The sequence below is a fragment of the Macaca nemestrina genome, chromosome 2, assembly GCF_043159975.1.
Source record: "Macaca nemestrina isolate mMacNem1 chromosome 2, mMacNem.hap1, whole genome shotgun sequence".
Lineage (NCBI taxonomy): Eukaryota > Metazoa > Chordata > Mammalia > Primates > Cercopithecidae > Macaca > Macaca nemestrina.
The window spans coordinates 138241649-138256080 of record NC_092126.1 but is presented as its reverse complement, the minus strand read 5'-3'; the positions used below and the strand labels follow the sequence as shown (position 1 = coordinate 138256080).

At 34.4% G+C, this 14432-nt stretch overlaps 1 non-coding gene across 1 annotated transcript; it reads left to right on the top strand.

The window, feature by feature from the left end:
- The first annotated feature begins 13856 nt into the window (after positions 1–13856).
- Positions 13857–13963, top strand: LOC112426326 (U6 spliceosomal RNA). Its single transcript, XR_003017603.1, has one exon. It is a non-coding gene; the product is annotated as a U6 spliceosomal RNA (small nuclear RNA).
- Positions 13964–14432: the final 469 nt, after the last annotated feature.

Sequence of the window (14432 nt, the reverse complement as noted above, 5' to 3'; positions counted from 1 at the left end):
ATCCAAAAGGGTGATTTTTTTGGTAGTGGTTTTCAAATAGAAGGATAGTTTTGTCCCCATTTGAAAATACCTATTTGCATGAATAAAAGTTAAAAGCTATTGGTTATAAAATTATTGTATTTCATATAACTTAGGACATCTATAATTGATGATTATAAGAAGAACCAATAATTCACGCTCTACTGAAAATGAGAAAAAGTTGCTGATTTGACTGATTATCCATTCTTACTACAGTGTCTGTAGTTTTTGTCTTAAATATTGCAGAACACTTTTAAATATAGCTAACATCTTTAGCATATCACGCTTGTGTATACATTAAAAGGGAAATATAAACCAAAAAAAAAAATTGTTAGAGTATTCTCAAAACATTTTTACTCTCAGAGTACAGTTTTCCTGAATGCCTTTTCTACTCATAACCGTGTGTATCTATGTTTTTCCCATACAATATCATCCGAACAATATCGTCAACAACATTGGTGATATGTACTTCTCAAAATACTGCTGCCTTAATGTCTGCAGTGGTTTGTTGTTGTTTTATTGTTTTTGCCCTAAGACATGCTTCTTGCAAGTTTAGATTTGGTATTTTCTTGACCATACACATGGGACTAATGGAAGGTTTCAGTCCACAACCAGGATTTGTATTCTTTCATAGATGATGCTTTAACTGCAAGGGCAAGGGGTAGTGATTACCCCTCCTGCCACCATGAATTAAATACCAGTCTGTGCCTACACAGCCCGTGTTAACTTGCATTGCATCTGCTGTCCTGCGGATGATTGTTGCATCCTATTGATTCATAGAAACGGTCTGTTTTCAGTGCCACCCAGCATGGGAAAATGTGTTTCTGAACAGCAAAATATATGAAATTTGGAAAAGTCAAACTAGAACTTATTTTATATTTTTTCCAACACACTTGAATATCCAACATGGATAATTTAAATTAAATCATTTAAAAAATTACTAAATATTTACTTTTATTGAGATTAAAGTTTAGTTGCTTTGAAGGAGGAAAAATGGTGAATCAAAAATTGCATATTTCATAATTTTCTTTTTTGTGGTTGTTGCTTTTGTTTTTTTCATTTTTTCTTAAAATTTTCTTATTTACAGTAGTTATGGTTTAGTTTCTGTCTCACCCAACTAGTGTGTTAGCCCCACCAGTACAAGGATTTTTTTTCTTTTGTTCGCTGATGTACCCCAAAGTTTACAATAGGGCTTGCAACATAAGTATTTAAATATTTGTTGAAAAAATAGATCACAAAGAATTTTGATTATTAATTCTTCATTGGAATTCATGGCTGTGACATTAGTGCTTCTCTTTCTCATACTCTATGTCATTTCATTTACTTTTTATCTCTACCATAACTCTTCTCGTATCCTAAGTTGTGTATGAATGAACCATGAAATTGTGAGGTCAGGAATGCTGGTGTCTTTATGAGTAGGCACTTAGTACTTATCAGAGGGTCAGGCATAGAGTAGGGGCTCAATAAGTATTTGTAGCATTCTAAGCATTTTAGGAATTATCAAAGTTTATTGAAATGTTACGCTAAGTAAAAATTAAAAGAAATTTGACCAAATTAAGAGTTGGATTAGAGAAGCTACAATTCATCAATGAGATCAAGATATTAAATATGCAATTTCATTAAAAAATCAGTACCTAGACTAAATTTTGAAAAACTCTGTTGAGTTTTTATATCAGTAACTGAATCACTCAATAGTCGTTACTAGTGATTAACTTTACACACATTGGATTTTTCGTAAGATATCTTCATATTCAGAGATTCCCTTGAATGTTGTCAAAAGGCAGGGATGCAAATTTTATTTAAAAGAAACTGTGGTAGCTAGATTATTAACCCATCTACATCACTAATATAAAAACAATAATAATAACAGCTCCATGAATGTATTCGGTATGGTGTGTATGAAAACACACAGCTTTGGCTGTCTATTCTTTCCTTTTTTTTTTTTTTGACAAGAGTCTTGCTCTGTCACTCAGGCTGGAGTGCAGTGGCACAATCTCGGCTCACGGCAACCTCTGCCTTCTGGATTCAAGCGATTCTCCTGCCTCAGCTTCCCGAGTAACTGGGATTACAGATATGCGCCACCATGCCTGGTTAATTTTATCTTTTCAGTAGAGATGGGGTTTCACCATGTTGGCCAGGCTGGTCTCAAATTCCTGACCTCAGGTGATCCATCTGCCTCGGACTCCCAAAGTGCTGGAATTACAGGCATGAGCCATCATGCCCTGCCGGCTATCTATTCTTATCAATTAAAGTAAGAGTCTCTCCCATGTAGAACTCCATTAACAGAAAACAGTACGTTAGGAGTTTTCAAAGTTTAATGTTTATGGATAACATTATTCATGGGAATGTAGAAATGATTACATTATAACTCTACTCCTACAAAAGTAAGACCCTTTTGTAAAATGATGAAATAAGTATACAATTTTTCCCTATCATATATTATGTCAATAGGAGATTCAGGATACAAACAAGGGTATCAGTCTTCTTCATAATCACCTGGAAGGTAATGTTGATCCCTGTCACTCATACTATCCATTTCAATTTGCAAAAAGAGTCTTCATTATATGATGCAAACAGCATGTTTACTGCAGAGTGAAGGGGGCTGATAACAATAAAACCCACCAAATATTTCTGCTTGAGACAGTCTTGTAGATGAGGTATTCAAATGGTATCTAAGGGTGAAGAAAGATAGAAAGATGAAAGAGAAGGAAAGAAAGAAAGAAAGAAAGAAAGAAAGAAAGAAAGAAAGAAAGAAAGAAAGAAAGAAAGAAAGAAAGAAAGAAAGAAAGAAAGAGAGAGACAGAGAGAAAGAAAGAAAGAAAGAAAGAAAGAAAGAAAGAAAGAAAGAAAGAAAGAAAGAAAGAAAGAAAGAAAGAAAGAAAGAGAAAGAAAGAGAGAAAGAGAGAAAGAGAGAAAGGGAGAAAGGGAGGAAGGGAGGAAGGGAGGAAGGGAGGAAGGGAGGAAGGGAGGAAGGGAGGAAGGGAGGGAAGGAAATACACTTGTGGATGTTTTAAGTCAGTCACGTAAAACAGGTAAAGTGTGATTAGAGTTGGCACATGGTTTGCCTATGGGATGTAATCTTTAGCTGTAGTTATTATTAATAACAGAAAGAAATGCATTCCAGGATTGTAATTCTTCCAAGTTCAAGAACAAGAAATATACATTTTGAACAGCATAATGTTGATTTCAATTGAATTACACATTTAAAAATAAAGCTGCCTCCTTCAAAATAGGTAAGTTTTTGTCAGAATGTAGCCTACATCCCCCAAAATGTGTCATTAGTCATATTAAATAATAATGTTTAAGAGCCATCCAACTCCAGTAAGGGAAACTAAAAATTGACAAGCAGATATTATACTAGAAAAGCAATCAGCTAAACATAATAATATATAATACAAAGGCATAATAATATACAATACAATAGATGATCAGTTTACAAAATGTAAAACTAAAATGTTCAAAGTATGAGTTCCTGTAGTAAATATTTCTCTCAATGATACAATGAAGTTGCATTTTGATGCTCAATGGAGAAGTCCCAAAGTGAAATATTTTGGATTGGACAGTCAGAGATTTAGAAGGTTGGTTGGATTGTAGAAATATTAAGTGTTCTTTACCACCTTCTAATATTGTTTTCACCTACTATAGTAATGATTAAAGTGAAATGAAGTATCCTAAATGAGCATTCTGCTCTTCCTTACCTCATGCAAACAGGCCTTTGAGGTTTTTTGGAGGAAGAAGGGAGAAAATTAAACTTTAAAAGCATGTTACCTCAGCACAATGGGAAATACATAAAAACAAGTTTTTTGGTTTGTTTGTTTGTTTATTTATTTATTTAGAGATGACATCTTGCTTTGTCACCCAGGCTAGAGTGCCGTGGCATGATCTCAGCTCACTGCAACCTCCACCTCCTTGGTTTAAGTGATTCTCCTGCCTCAGCCTCCTGAGTAGCTGCAACTACAGGCACGCACCACCATGCCCAGCTATTCTTACATTTTTATTTGTGACGGGGTTTCACCGTGTTGCTCAGGCTGGTCTCGAACTCCTGACCTCAAGTGGTCCACCTGCCTTGGCCTCCCAAATTGCTGGGATTACAGGCATGAGCCACCATGCCCCGCCATAAAGACAGATTTTTAAAATCATAAACAAAGGTATCTTAAAGAGTTACATACATTTCCCATAACTCATCCTGGATATGTGAGGCATGAAAAGTCAGAAGAAAGAATGAAATCAAGAAAGCCTATATTAAAATTAGAGGTCATATTTAACAGTGCATAAACCCACTGTAAAAGTAAGCGTAACTGTGGTTTATGAAAATCTATGTGGAAAAATGCAAATGATCAATGACTAGTACAAATCAGAGATCATTGAAGGAAAACAAACCATTTTGTGCACTGAGTAGCTCTTGTATCATCTATGATTTCCAAGTTTCAAAACTCTGCCTTCTTCCCACATGAAATAGTTAGCCTTTCTAGTCTTCCCACTGTGAAATGGAGTTTCCTGAACTGACTGGAACCTGAGGAGAAAAATCAAAGGTATGAACTCTTGAAGGCACAAGCAAAGTCCCAAGTTCATTCCTCAAAAATGAGTTCATCCACCTTCATGTGGCTTTCATGTACTTTACTTTGCCATAAATGTCTCAAATCCTTTTTCAATACTGCAAAGCCACATATTTTATAAAATATGTGATAACTTCACACATCTGAGATTAGAATTTGGCTGATTGTTCTTTCAAATGCTAAATAAAAACCAGGTTGATTGCTATAGCACTTTGTCAAAGATACCAATTGGAATCCATACATCACAAATGGAACTGGGACAAACTCACACAGGATTCGATGTCTAAATATATAAATTAGTTATTCAGAAATATCTTTCGGTAAACAGCCATTAAAACTGGCATCTTTCCTAGTGTTAGAATCTCTTTGGTAACATAACTAGCAAAAACTATTTAAAAAATAGTTCCATGGCCCAATCCAAATATTTTAAATAACATTTGTATGTTTTTCATAGTACCAAACTTTTCATCTTAGAACAACCCTCTATAAAATATTTATTCAATGACATCTAAAATGTGTAAAAAGTCTTTTTCTAGCATTCCTGCCCTTTGTTAACTCTCTACAAATAAAGCTGTAAATAATAGCAGGAAATAAAATGTGTGATAAATGTGACTGTGTATAAAACTTACATTGCGTCTAACCAGATTTTGAAGGAAAATATATACATAAGCAGAAGAGAGTTAATTAACGGCATGGCAGTAAATTGTTGTAATTGGTATAAAAATAATCTGTACTGATACTCTTTCCTGAAACGAAATCTAAAATAAATTGAACTTTTTCGGCAACAGCATTTGAGAAGTTCATGTAGACAATTTATTTTTGCTTTCAGGGACTTAAAATAGACCTATAAGAACACAAAGGGTGGAATGATGTTGAACATCTCAGTAGCTAAACTTTTCCTGTTCAAGATTTGTCCCATCTAAGAATATCACTGGAGTATCTGCTATGCCTTTCTGGAAAAGTTATGATCTATCAGCAGCTATTCAAATAGGGTTGAAAGTGGTCCTTACCTGATTGGGTAATATAAATCTCAAGAAGATAGTAGAAAAACAACTGGAGAGGAGAAATAAATCCTTCAGTGATCCCATAAATCACGTAAAACAGCCTTCAGCCCCTATATATCAGGGTGAAATGTACACATTTTAGCACACTTTAATATAATGCGTGGACAGAGATGAATATTGCATTGGGGGTTGATTTATACTAGTTTTAGATGTTTCTATAAAACTAATTTTGTGTTACCTTATAAATTAGTATCACACACCTTTCTGGAATGAGTATTTAATGGTAGGCTTTCATTAATATTTAAACTATAAATGTACACAAAATATGGAGAGCCTCCAACAAGCACCATTTTCTGAATAGAATTTTGCCAATTCTTTTGAGTTTAGTATCTTTCCTGAAGAATAAATCAAGTAATAATGTCAAGGTATTTCTAACAGCAATAGATCTAGATGTCAAGGACAGTCTGACATGCATTAATCCATAATGAAAACTGATAACCCAAAGAAAAACAACTATTTCTTACTTGGTGTCAATTTAATTAATCAAGTAGTTAGACAGTAGCAGGACAAAAAAATGTTGAAACAAAAGTGAAGTATCTATTTGTCCACGTTGTAGAGGAGGTCAGATTAGACACACTAAAAGAAGCTATGATTTTATGAATCTAAAATATCAAAGGAGTAATAAGAATCAGGATCAAAGAGTACTGAGTCTCAAAATAGAGAAGTTTAGTAAAAACACACCATAAACAATGTATAGTATAGAATCCCTATGTGAGTTCATATTTGGCTGTAAACCTGCCACATTATGCTGGAGTAGTTGTTGCCGCCTGCCATGTCATCTTGGCACTTGTCACACCAAAGACTGCTTAACATAAACATATGTGACTCTGTCTTTGACCTTTGTCTGCCTGCGGACTATAGTTGGCCAGTGTGGAAGGCAAGCCAGAAGTACTTGAGAGTTAAATCTCCAAGAGCAGCATTCAGCCAATGGTGAAAGCGAGGTGATGGATATATACCGCAGCTTCCTTGGCCCTCAGTTGAGATTGCTTTGGTCACAACTCTACCCTCATACCCAGGTTCTCCAGCAGGATTTAGCTCAAGTTGGCCAAAGTGGTAAAATGTCTGAACAATGCTGCACCATTGCTTGGCTTTCTTTTTGCTCTCTAACCCTCTTCCCTACTTCCTACTGGTATCTCTAGGGATAACCTGAAGAAACTACTTTCACAAGACATTTTGTCTCTGGGTTGACTACTGGGGAATCCAAATGCTAAGCAGATATATTCATTCTAGAATGAATCAAAGAACTTTATATGTGATTAGTCAAGTGAGACTGACTAACTAACATTGGACAAGAAAAAACAACTTGCTAATTATTGACTAAGATGCCATTTTATGAAGTATGAATAGAATGTGAGAATGACAAAATGTTGCTAGGTATTATAGCAGGATTTCTCAACCTTGCCACGCTGACATTTTGACACAGATGATTGTTTATTGTGAAGACTGTTCTGTACATGGTAAAAGGCTTTCCAACATTCCTGGCCTCTACCCACTAGATGCCGTAGCTCTTTCCTTCCTGTTGTGACAACCAAAAATGTCTCTGGACATTGTCAAATATACAGGAAGGAGGGCAAAAATCACCCCCCAATGTTCCCCCATTAAGAACCACTGAATTGACCAGGCACTGTGGCTCACACCTGTAATCCCAGCATATTGGGAGGCCAAGGATGGGCAGACGGTCTGAGCTCAGGAATTCAAGACCAGCCTGAGCAACATGGAGAAATCCCTATCTCTACCCAAAAAAAAAAAAAAAAAAAAAAAAAAATACTACTACTACTACTACTAAATAAATAAATAAATAAACAAACACACAGATTAGCTGGGTGTAATGGTTCCAGCCACTTGAGCCCGGAAGGTTGAGACTCCAGTGAACTGTGACTGTGCCACTGCATTCCAGCCTGGGAAACAGAATGAGACCCCGACTCAAAAAAAGAAAGAATCACCAGATTACCAAATGACTTCACTTAATGCATCCAATTAAAGTCTTTCAACTACCATGGAGGGAATACTATGTACCACACATTATGTTAGTGGATGAAGAAAAAAACACATATATGCCTGTTTTCACCAAGTTTATTTTTCAGTCAGTTCAGAGGAAAATAATGAAAACAATTACCTCACAGTGAGAAACTATCCTTAATCGAGGCATTTTCCAATGGAAGCTGTGGAATGAATAATTTCTTCCTTACCCCACCCCCTCCATATCATAACTATTTCAAAAGTGAGAGTGTCTGTCTGCAAATTGTGTATGATTTTAGTTCTGATGAAGCAAATGACTTTGATTTTACACAGTAAAATTTCTGCATGACAATGAGATATCTGCCCTTGGTTCTTGCTTCATGGCTTCTGTGCTGAAATACGATGGGAAGCTGAGCACATTTTGCTATCTGTCACTACTGCAGCTTTATTCTTTTCCTTTCATTGTTGCATGTACTTTACCCATACCTTCCACCTACATTCTCCCTAGAAGTTTTATAAAAGAGTATACATGCTACAATTGAACAAATTCAAATGATTATAACAACAGCAAAAAAAAAAAAAAAGTTTAAGAAGCACTGGAAGGTGATTTTTCTTTATTTTTAGATGAATTTGCATAGAATTTCTATGAAGTTTTTCTCCTAACCTTATATAATTTCTTTCTTATGAATCATACTGAAATCGTCTTAACCATGTCCTGGTATGACTGTGTAGGAGGCATAGTCGGGCTCCCCCTGCCCCACCATATCTCTTTGTGTTTACCAATCCTGTAGGTTTGGCAGGCCTCCTTGACTAACACTCTACTTGAGAACTTTCTCTTGTCCCGTAGACCTGTGCATGGGATACACAAAAATTGAAAAGTGCAGGGGCATTAATGACTCCAGAGCAACCCTCAGTCAATGATGTATGAGAGCTGGAGAATAACTTAACCCGCTTGTAAGGTGCTTCCTATACTCTCTTACAGAGTTTTCCAAAGGATTTGAGCCACAGTGCATCTTGTTCATTGGCTTTCTTTCCTTCCATGTCTCACTCTTCCATGTCCCTACAATGTCATCTAGGATCACATCCCCAATAAAGCATTCCAAAGCATACTGCATTGCAAGAACTCAGCATTTCAACTCAGGTTGAAATAATGGGTCAAAAGAAAAAAGATAATCACTTTTGAGAGTTAGCAATCTAGCATGAATGGTAGATATCATTAATAATAAATAAAATACCACTATTCTGTTAAACACTACATTCGATCTGGAGTTAGAAACTCTGACTGGGGATATGAAATTATTATATATTTATGTATTTCTCCCTACTGATTTTCTTTCGGGGTTGGGAGAGGGTGGTGTTACAATAGTATTAAATAAAATACTCTTGTATTTTGACTTGTTTTTAATATCTTGGATATTTTTTAATGCCATCCTGTTCTCTTGAAAGTCAGAATTGTGATAATCAGTTCTCAGAGAGGCACATAAGAAAAATCATAATTTGTTCAGCAAGCACATAATCCTTCTTATTCATACTCTGTTCTGATGAAAGCTACATTAGTGGGTAATGTCATCACATTGGTAGTTCTAAAGACACATTCCAGCACCTGGTATATCTGCAGTGATTGCATTTCTGCAGAAATCCACAGCTGACATTAAGATTAAGATGCTGCTTGCAACTCCACTATGTAGAAAACGTAAAATCACCTAGCTATAGCAGATGACAATGGTGCATTGTTGAAGTAAAAGATGCTCAAAGTTACTGAAGCAAAGGAGAACAACTGCTATTTAAAATTTAACACTTAAATGTTTTCTCCGGGTTTTCAACATTCATATCGCATGTGATTTATACAGTGCTATTTTGCTATTTTCAAGTCTCTGTTCATGTAGTGGTGGGTGTAATACACTCTTAATACATAATGTGAAACCATTTTGTGCTCCTTTTAGCTAAATGTATTAAAAGATAAAATGTGCATATAATTGTGTTTGTGAGAAGAGTGTTTTCAAGTAAAGAAACATTGACTAAAGGAATAATTTTGCAATTGGGAGGTAAATATTTCCAATTTCTTTACTTCCCTAAAGACAAAAGATTATATGACAGCACAGAAATGACATGTACATTTTTTTGAACTACAAACTACTTTCTGTGTATAAAGGAACATTCCTTTAGAGCAAAAGGTTTTTTAAATTTGTTTTCTTTTTCTCTTGTCAAGATACTTCTCAGAATAATGTTGTTAAGTGTGTGAACTAAAGCACACAGGAACACCAAGGCAACAAATGATTTTTCAAATACAATTATTAAGCTACAAATAGAACATATATGTGATATAGCAAAATATATGCACCCCTTTAATAGCATATTAAAAAGCAAGATTTAACAGTGGTTCTAATAACTACCATAATTTTTAAGTAAACATGAGCAATATTTTAAGATGTTTTCAAAACTTATAATGTGATACAAAAAATGTCTGTGATTTCTATTAGTGATGGAGTCATAGACTGCTAATACTGCTGTGGTTTGTTGCATACATGCATAATTAAAGGACTTACTGAAAATAAAACTGCAAACTTTGTATATTTTAACACTTAAGTTCACAAACTCCCTGAGTTCTATCATGAACCACTTGATAAGAACTCCTGGTTTAGAGTATCAATATGACATAGACTGATAATGCTAAAAGAAGCTTGAGTATCTAATCTAACTCAAGCTTGTTTTAACAGAGAAGCAGCTAGAGTTTTTCAATGTTTCTACAATATAAGGTTTAATTTTTCAGAAGGAAGATTCTTAAAAGCTGTGGTAGCAATTCAAATACCCACAGGAAATGTAAACGTAAATTAAGAAAATTGGCCAGTTATAAAGGAATAAGAGTCGTAAAGAATATGGTGAGCTGCGGAACACAGGCTCGCTCTAATGGAAATTACATATATGGGTGTACATTACACATAGATATGCCAAAAAAAAAAAAAAAGTCTCAGGCTCCAGCTGATCCAAAGGCCTCCTATTCACAACCTCCTATAAAACGTGCAAAAGGAAAAGACTGTTTTATACATTTTATGTATGTATAAGCTATTCGCAAGTACCATCTTCTGTCTCCCACATCCCTATGTTTATACAAGTAAACAGTATTACCTGTGTTTCACAGGGTAGGAGAACAGATGAGGAATAATCTACGTCACCTAGCTTGCTAGAAAACTTAGACATAATAGCCAGCATAATGACTTATTGCTGAGATCCTGCGATAGTGAGACATATTTAGGAAAAAAAGTCAAATTCAGCTTAGTGAATGAACAAACAATAAAACTTACTTTCAAATACATGCATAAGAGAATAAATCTCTGTGTTCTGGATTCTCTGCCATATGTTTTGTGTTTAATTTTTTACTGGTAGGTAATTCTGGTCATAAGAATTCTGCAAGGTAACTGTTGGCATCAATATTGGATACTGGAACTAGGATTACACAGAAAGGGGGTACAATTACGGAAATCTCAGAGCAATCATTGGCACCAATATATTAAAACCATCATTATAACACTGTCTCACATGTTTACTCCCCTCTTGGCATAAGTTGAAACTTCTAAAACCAATACCAACATAGTAATCATCTTTTGATTAGAATGTTGCTGTGTCCAGCTTTATTAATTCAACATCTCAGAGAATCTTCTGGCCTTTGTATCTCTGTTAACTTTATATTAAGGATATCTTATTTGTGCAGGTTAATTCACTCAGAATTTTTTAAAACTAAAATTATGTGATCCATAACTCACAAGAGAAGCAACCTATGGCAAAACTCAATTTTGTTTGAAATGTTTTATTATTTTTTACTTAGTCAACTAAAAAGAAAATTGAAAAACACATATTCACACATAAACATCAATTAAATAACAATTAAAATCTCCAATTCTCTAAACAATGATACTTTGTTGAAAATTTTGATTTAAGCATACTTACCACAAAAAAGTGGTATGTCAGGTAATGCATATATTAATTAGCTCAATTTAGTCATTCCACAATGCATACAGACTTCAATACAACATGTATGTGATAAATATATATAATTTTTATTTGTCAATTAAAATAGATAAATTAAAGTTTGTTATTTTTACTTTCTTACAGACACAAATTATTTATTTATTTATTTATTTATTTATTTATTTATTTATTTATTTTGAGATGGAGTCTCACTCTGTCACCCAGACTGGCATCCAGTGGCGCGATCTCAGCTCACTGCAACCTCCACCTCCCAGGTTCAAGAGTTTCTCCTGCCTCAGCCTCCCGAGTAGCTGGGACTACAGGTTCCCACCACCCCACCGAGCTAATTTTTTTTTGTACTTTTGGTAGACACAGGGTTTCATCATGTTGACCAGGTTGGTATTGAACTCCTGCCCTCAGGTGATCTGCCCGCCTCGGACTCCTGAAGTGCTGGGATTACAGGCGTGAGCCACTATGCCTAGCTGATGAATTGATCTTGATGTCAATAAATCACTTCTAATTGTATCTTCATATCACACAGCTTTCCAAATTTTCCATCTAACAAGTAGTTAAAATTAATAGTATATAATAGCATTGTAATTTTCATTTAAAATGTAATGATAAATGTCGTATTGGTATTCCAAGCTTTAGACACAAAAGCAGAAAGTAAAATTGTTAATATTTATAAAGAAAACCCTGGTTAGTGTTAAACTTAGATATTAAACATGTTGAAACATGTTTCATTGCATAATAAAGGTATTTTTTTCTTTTATTTATACAGTTTCTAGTTTTTAACAAAGAACATATATTACTGTCATAATAAAAATCAAACTTAAATTTTAAATGTGTTAGAACTTCTTGCTTTTTTTTCTGTCTATAGAAACATAATAGTTTATTTCTTAAGTGAAGAAAAATAAAGCAGGATAATGGACTAGGGGAACCTGCGCAGGGAGAGTAAAACTGAGATGATAAAAGTCCTCTATAACAAGATAATGTTTGATCAAAGACTGAAGGAACCAATACAGCCACATGTGACAGTGTTGAAAGAGGCTTCCAGGCAAGATGTCAGGGAGGGAGCAAACTTTCAAATAACATGTATTAACACTTGCTATGCATATTATCCTTGGTTACTGTTGGGAAGTACCAAACAATTAAAGGTCATGATCTCTTCTCTCAATGAATTTTAACTTGAACCACGGAGAAAGTGTGCGACAAGTAGAAAAAAAACTATAAAACAATTCAAGGTAATTTCTCTTAAATGTGAAAAAAAAATCTATAAGTTGTTTTAATCTTCTTTTCCATTTAATCTAAAGTATTTAAGACCGATTTTGCTTTATTGCTAAAGTTTGCAATATCTATTCTCCTATGATTAAAAGCCATTCATCTTTGAATTTAAGTCTTTTCAAATGAATCAGGATTAAGAGTCTATACTTTGTCTCTAATTTTTATTTTTAAAACTAATTTGTATTTTTCCATGATAATAGAAAAACAGATCCTATACCTGTAAATTATTTCTGATAAATCCTGAGCAAACTAAAACATCAAAGTGGCAAAGACATAGGAGATTTAACATTTATGAAATGCTGTTTGTGAAATGCTGTTATTGTCATACCTAAAAATGTTTAAGTGCATTATTTCCACAAATTCATTTATGTCTTGCCTTATAACGCCATGACACACCAATTAACTTGCAGCCTCTTTCTTTGTGTGCCAACACTATCCATCATGTGAGAAATTCACTTCTGCTACAGCTGAAGAGCTGTCTTTTACTGACACATCTGTTAAATGGAATGTTTAGTTGATCAAAATGTGGATATCATGTAGAGTTAAATAGTATAATAGCACATGAGCATTATATCAGGCCAGCCCTGAAAAAGGCTGACCGAAAAGAACTTTGACTTAGGAGAAAGAAGGCAGTGATTAGAGGATTGGGAAATAGTTGTACTCAAATAAAAGATGAAAATAAAAGGTTAACAAGCACCTTGTGCAAAAATAGTGTGTACAGTTCAGTCCCCTTCAAATGTGTCACTGATACTCTCAGATGAGCCTCAGCACAAAATAATTGAGAACTAATGAACAACTACAAATTAAGCTCGCCAAATGAAATTTATACAGTGAAATTCTATGAAGCTTCATTAATACACAAATACATTAATTAATACATTAAATATTCAACAAATATTTATTGTCTACAAGGTTAAGAAAGGTTATTGTAAATGAATTAACATTTTCCCTGTCCTCACAAGGCTCTTAATTTAGTAAGGATATAAGCAAGTCAAAACATTTTTATACAACACTCACTTCAGCAGTATGTATACTAAAATCGGAACAATACAGAGAAGATTTGCATGGCCCCTGAGCAAGGACGACATGGAAATTCAGGAAGTATTCTCACTTTCTGAAACTTGGCTTTCAAGAAAATATATTACTATAGAAGATAATACTAAAATGGCTGTGAATATGTATGTACAAACACACACATATATATAGATAGATAATACAAGATGCAATCTTATACTATGCACAAGAATAACTGTTTTCACATAAATATTAAGTTAAAGGTAAAATGTTGAAAATACATTTACCATTCAAACACTAATCTAAAAGAAAAGGAAAAGGTTCTTTAAAATTGGAAGAAAGAGGTGGAAGAGTCAGAAACTGATTCAATGTAAGAAGTACCTGTTTCGGTTGGCTTTGATGATGGAGGTAGAGAGCCGTGAACCAGGAAATATGGGCAGCCTCTAGGAGAGGGGAAAATCGAGGAACTTTGTCCCTATAGGTGGCTTGAAATAACATATGTATTAGCTTACAGTTCTGTAGGTTACAGGTCTAATACAGATTTCACTTGGCTAAAATCAAGGTGTGGGCA